The sequence below is a fragment of the Seriola aureovittata genome, chromosome 10 (genome assembly GCF_021018895.1).
Source record: "Seriola aureovittata isolate HTS-2021-v1 ecotype China chromosome 10, ASM2101889v1, whole genome shotgun sequence".
Taxonomy (NCBI): domain Eukaryota; kingdom Metazoa; phylum Chordata; class Actinopteri; order Carangiformes; family Carangidae; genus Seriola; species Seriola aureovittata.
Window position 1 is genome coordinate 13,289,554 of NC_079373.1, and position 6,584 is coordinate 13,296,137.

Sequence of the window (6,584 nt, forward strand, 5' to 3'; positions counted from 1 at the left end):
ATAGTTTGAGTTTTTTAAGTGGTTACATAAAAACATGAAACAATAAAAGTTGCTTTATTACCTTGAGCACAAGGAGGAGGAGGAGCATTGTTTTGGTGCAGTTGATCACAGAATATTTTAGCCCAAAACCCAAAGGCTAAAGGTTACAGTGTGTGTTAACCAGAACTACTACTACTCAGGGTCCACTTATTCTAAGATTTCACCATCTTATGGTCTTCACCCAGCATAAGTGTGATTAAATGGGTTGAAATGATTCTGCCTCCAGTGGTGGAAAGTAACATAGTACATTTACTCAAGTACTGATCTTAAGTGCAAATGTGATGTAAGTGTACTCTACTTAAGTATTTCCATTTCATCAGAACTCTTTATATTTCTGCTCCACTACAATTCTGATGGAAATGTTATACTTATTATTGCAGCTGTAATTCCATTTTACACACAGAACATATGAAGAACTTTTAAAATGCACTGCAAAAAGTAATAAATGATTAGTCAATTTGTAGTTGATTAGTCGGTTATAAAATAATTAATCAGCAACAGTTTTGATCACTGATAATTTGTTTAAGTAATTTTTTAATGCAAAAATATCAAATATTTCAGTTTCTCAAATGTCACCATTTTGCTGCTGTTCCTGGTTTTAAATGCCATTTTGAGCTTTAGACTGTTGGGCTGAGAAAAAAAGGACTATGTCAGATTTAGCCATATGTTCTTAAGTAAATCAAAAATGGATTGATAAAGAAAATATTCAGATTAATCCATAATTAAAAGCATATGATCAAAAATCGTTTGTGGTCTGATATAAAACAGTCGAAAATGTGCTCCACCTCAACCAACAAGAAGAGTAAAATGCTTCTTACACATGCAGACACTATAATAGTCTAATGATATTCTATATAATCATATGCACTGTATATAGAACAGAACTAGATATACTGCACTCAAAGGGGTCAGCATTAATTACTTTTACTCTTGATACTTCTTACACAGTATTTACTTTTTATTTTTTATTTTTACTTTTACTTAAGTACATTTTTGAATTTTTTGAGTGTTTTTACACCGTGGTATGGGTGAGTTTTCTTACATAAAGGGATTGAATGTTTCTTCCACCACTGTTTGCTACACATCCCATGATTACAACTGAACTTCCATGTGACTGACACAGATTGTAAAATATAAATGCAGCAGAAAACAAAAGACATTTTTATACTGAACATACTGAGTTTATTAGTTGTTCACCATTGTACTGCTTTAGTATTCATCTATAACTCATGCATTACCAATACGATCAAGTCCCTGCAAGTTGATGTAATGTAAAGTTCTATATGTGATTTGTAAAAAGGCTCAAACTTCAGCATGTTCCTTTAACATGTGGTCTGACTGTGTAATGTCAGTTGCTGCCGCTGCAAAAGCCAAAGAGACTCAACTACAGTAAATCAGAGAGCAGTCAATGGCAGGAAGTAGATAGTAGAAGATGAACTGCTGTCCCATATTGGCTCTGTGGTATCTTAAGATATAGAGTCTGGAGTACTGTGTTATTGCTCAGATTCATTTTACTATCAGATATATTACTGGTTACACTGAAAGAGGAGCACCGAGTCACATGTGAAATTCAAGTCTTTGAGAAAATTATTCAGCTGTGCGATAAATCGTACAATTTAGGATGTTATTGTTTTACGAAATGTCTAAAACACTCAATAATATAGATGATATACACTCAATTGGCAGTTTATTAGTTACACCTAAAGCTAAACTTGGTCAGTTGGAGGCTGTAGTTTCTTGTGCTGTTGAACTGCATTATACAGAGAGGTGTTTTTGTTATTTAGTCTACCCTCATTGATATAAATGAGATGGAGAAAACAATAGCAAGAATCCCCTTATTTTCCATTTTATTCCTCTCATAATTTCCTGTAGATGTTTGCTCTGAGCTCTGGATTCAGCTTTTGATGTTTAGTGCAATACTAAAAGGTCTATAGTGTGTGATAGCAGTTACTGTGGGTCAAAAGGGTAATTACAAAAAAAAAAGAAAAGAAAAATGCAGTGTGAGCTTGTTTGAGCTGCACCATGATGTCATGTGGGAACTGACAGACTTGTGTGTCTCAGTGGTTACAGAGCCGAACTATAAAACATGCTCGAGCACACAGCCAATATGCCTCTTTGAGCACCCAATTTGTTTAAAAGGCACAGGCTCTAATCTGCTGCTGTCAGTCCTCCGGCTACTTCTCAGCGAGGAGATTTATTTATTACTCCATCTCCATTGTTATCTGCGCTCTCTCAGATCTGTTCTGCCACAAATCCCTCCAGGCTCTGCAGCGTCTTCCTCAACCCCCCCCCCCCCCCTCCAACCCCACCCCTTTTATTTTTTTCAATTAGTCACTCACAAGTTAAATATTAACCAATTGTTAAATAAAAATGAAGGTGATCAGTGAAACCCTCGCTGAGACGTGGAGAAATGAGAGTGAACATCTGTTTTGTAATAAATGAATCCAACGTTAGCTGCATGCGCTGTGTCTAAGCAATTAAAGCTGCCACATTTTGAATAGATTTGCATAGACACACATGTAACAGGCTGATAACACTGTGGGTATTGTTGGAGTGCACTGTATGAGCCAAAGTGCAACACAACAGGGCTGTTTGTGTTTAATGTGGGGGTTTTCACTCCATCCTGCTCTGTGGATCAGAATCCGAAGAGAGCAGCGTATGTAAAATGTTGACTATAAGGCTTACTAGATACTTAAATGAAGTTTTGTGTGTTTGAAGTGATCTGATTCTTCTGGATAACACATCCCACTGAGGGATTTCTAAAATGACCGATAAGGGTTTATTTTTGTTCATCTGTGCTGTTTCCTTCTCCAACATCTTTTCCCCACAGATTACTGATCATTGCATAGACAATGGTGTATTAAACTAGAGCTGCAACAGATGATTATTTTTCTAATTGATACTCAGTTTATAATGATATAAAACAGACGAAATCAGCAAATCCTCACATTTAAGATGCATGAACTATCAAATATTTGCCATGTTTTGCTTGCATGGTTAATCAATTCCACCTATTTTTATCTTATCAGTTTAACTTATCAGTTTTTAAAACACACTTGAACAGAAAACACAAATCTTCTGGACAAAATGTTTTTTTTTGTCCATACTATCTGTAGGCTACCAATGAATTACATTTTTCACATGAAGATTTTGGGTTGAGGGTTTTATATCTAATTGCTACAGAAGATGAGAAAATGTACGAAAACAAAATGTTTTGTTTGTTGTAAAAAAAACCTACAAACAGAAATTTAATTTAAAACTGTCACAGAAAAACTAAATGTTACAGAAAACACTTGCAATAACTTTTGACATTAAAAGCTTATTTAACACATGGAAATCCAAATATTCACTGAACGCTCATACTGTATGTTTTGAAGCCACATGCTGTTGTTCACATTCATAATATCTGCATCAGATATGTGAAACAAGAGGAAGAAAAAAATACATACATCACTGTCAGCCTTGTTTGACATTGTGAGCTGTCCCTGCGCGTGTGTATGCGTGCAGAAATGTGTTTCTATTGGTGTGCGAGTGTGTGTGTGTATGTGTGCGTGTGTGTGTGTCAAATGGTGTTTTCTGTAACAGCTCGTAGTGCTGTCAGCGTTCAGCAGAGGATGCTGTCGTGGTGTCCTCGTCCTTCCCTGAGCCGCCTATGAAAAGGCTCCAGTCCTAATTACATGATCCACCAGGCTTCTAATTCGCCATACTCCTCTCAAATGACATTTACTAATTACTCCTTCCTTTTTTAGAAACAGCTTTCTGGATTTTATCCAGGCCTCCTCATGCTCATTGTCATGTAGGAACAAACAAGTTGGCTGTTGTGGCAGTCACAGCCTATTTGATTGAAAGTGAGTAAGCAAACATACAAACAGACATTTCAAATCCCTTTAAAGCATGATGTTGTGTTAAACAATCTGGATTAGCTGTAGTGAGGAATTAAATAAAAGGAGAGAGATGTTTGGGGAAAGCTGCAAAGCAGTAATGTTGGGACAAAAAGCAGAGTTGTCAGAGCCCACAGAACCTCTTCAAAGAGGGCAACCAAAATGTTCCTCCCAGAAATGTTTCCCTGATGCTCCAGCTTAAGCTGCACAGCTCCCTCGACTGTAGTAACATCGTGGAGCTACATCCACGCTGCATGCAAATGACCGTCATGTGCGCCATTGTTCAAAAGAAAATTAATACATCCAGATGAATGATACAGCACAAGAAGAAATATTTCTCTCTTGCCAACATGGATCCCGGTCGCTGTGATAGATGTGAGACCTGTCTGGGATGCTTAAATACCTTCTTCCCAGTGCATGCTGGGATATTCTCCAGCCAGTGGCGTGCAGAGACTCTCTGAGTGGCACGGGTGAAAATGAAAAGAGGACATCTCAGGGTTACCACTTTCTAATAAGTCTTTATTAATTAATTGTTGATAAATAATTTACCAACGTTTAATAAGAACAACTTCTGTGTTCTGAAAAATTATTTTTTTCTGTTGTTTTTCCTCCTCATTCATAGATAGATAGATAGATGGATAGATACTTTATTTATCCCCTAGGGGAACTTCATGTTTTCATTGATAAATCATCAATTCTGCAGTTATAAATGTTGGTCCTTTGCTTGAACTGGAGTGGAGGCTGACAGGTCTCACTGATGGTCTCCAGTGTGGCAGGCAGCCATTGCTCCCACGGCTGCTCCCTCTCAACTCAGGCTGATTCCCCTGTGTCAAGACTGGTTAGCTGACCTGCCACTCATAGCTCATGAGTGGGGGAGTGGGAGAAACTGGACACACCAGACACTGGCTGCATCATGTGTCCAGGCAGTAGAGTGATACTACTGGCCATGGCACACAATATCTTATTCTTAAAGAACATGTGTTTTGTGTTTGGCAAATCACATTTTCAGGACAAATACTTTGGTTTTCGCCTTGTTATCGGAGATGGCTGGGGCCATGTGTTGTTCGCTGACACTCCCATCGCTCACAACCGTTGTGTAACAGCGCAGAGATGCTCCAGGATCCCCGCGGGCCACTGAGGCTTGTAAGTGTGGGCTTGCGCACATGCAGATTTCATGTGTGCCTGGGCGAACCTTCATCGACCGGCAAGATGTTGCTTTTATTTACAGTTTACCCTCATGAAGAGAAGAGATAACCCCATAGAGTCACCAGACTGTTCAGTGAACGTGCGTGGTGAAAATGAAGCACATGTCACTGCATATATCACATCCTAAACGCAATAAAACCACAGTCATTTCTACTATGTTGATATAGTCCCCTTTTATCTGAAAATATGCAGCTTTCTACACCGCATGCTTGCTTCTATTTTTTGCAGCCACTGATGAAACAGTGCGTACTGTTCGAGTACTCTATTTTAGGAGCAGGACATGAATTATAGAGCAAAGTGGCCAACAATGTGTATAGCAATCCTTTTCTACTGACCTGAGTGCACTGAGCGAGAGACGCGTGGAGAGTGTCTGTGATGAGTGACCATGAGTTGCTCTTGGAGTGTTGGTGGGCTGTGTGATGGCAAAAACCCTGCTCTTGGCAGCGGCCCAGGCCATTGTGATTTGTGCTTGCTGCTGCCTACAGGGTCGCCACCTGGCTGCCGCTTCCTCCAATCTCCCTGGGTTACACAGAGTGCATCCACAGCAGGTCTGTAATTGAATTTCACACATGTCACAGTCAGCTTAACTGTGTTTTCTGCAAGGTGCGTGTACCTTGAAAAAAATTTGTCTTGATATGCTTGAGAATTATCGTGATGATGGGGAATATATTTTGGCTCCCCTGCGCTCTGTGAACTGCTGTTGCTGATGTAAATACACTGTTGATGGCATCATAGCAGAAAAAAACATAGATGTTGCGTAAACACCCAGAACCTTGACCTTCCAAAGGTACAGTACGCCATTATCTGGATGTTATTATCAATCTTCCATACCTTCTCCTGCAAAGCCGCTTGGTTTTCCTCCTCGATGCCTAGTCACTGAAGCCTTAACCAACATGATGAAACACTTGTTATCCCACCCTGCAAGGGACATTTTTGACCTTTACAGAGCCTTGCAGGTTGCACCTCCTCCCTGGCTGTGTGCTAGCCCACAAACAGCTCTAGTAATCAATACAGTGGATACAAGGTATACAGTACAGTAGATTGGTAAGGTGAAGTGTTTGGCCATGTTTGGGGTTTTGTGTTGGCCAATACCAGGTGAAAGAGATGGGGTCCAGCATGACAGGAAGAACTGCTTGTGCAAAATGTCCCCTGTGCTTTAGCATTGTCAGCAGTCTTTCCGAAACGTCACATGATCTTTATCAACTTTTCAGCTCATCCATTAACAAAAAAAGTGAGTTTACTTGCTGATACAAAATATTTTTCCAGCCATCTCAGCTCACACTTCATTACAACTTGTCCTACACAACTCGAGTGCAAACAGTTTAGATCTGATTACTGATTAAGAATTTTTTAGTATCTATTAAAAGTCCCTACCTAAAGCAAGTGAAAAACCTGTATTCAATGAAAAACAAAACATTATGGAAGTTCACTGTAGTATGAGCTGAAGCTGTTACTGTT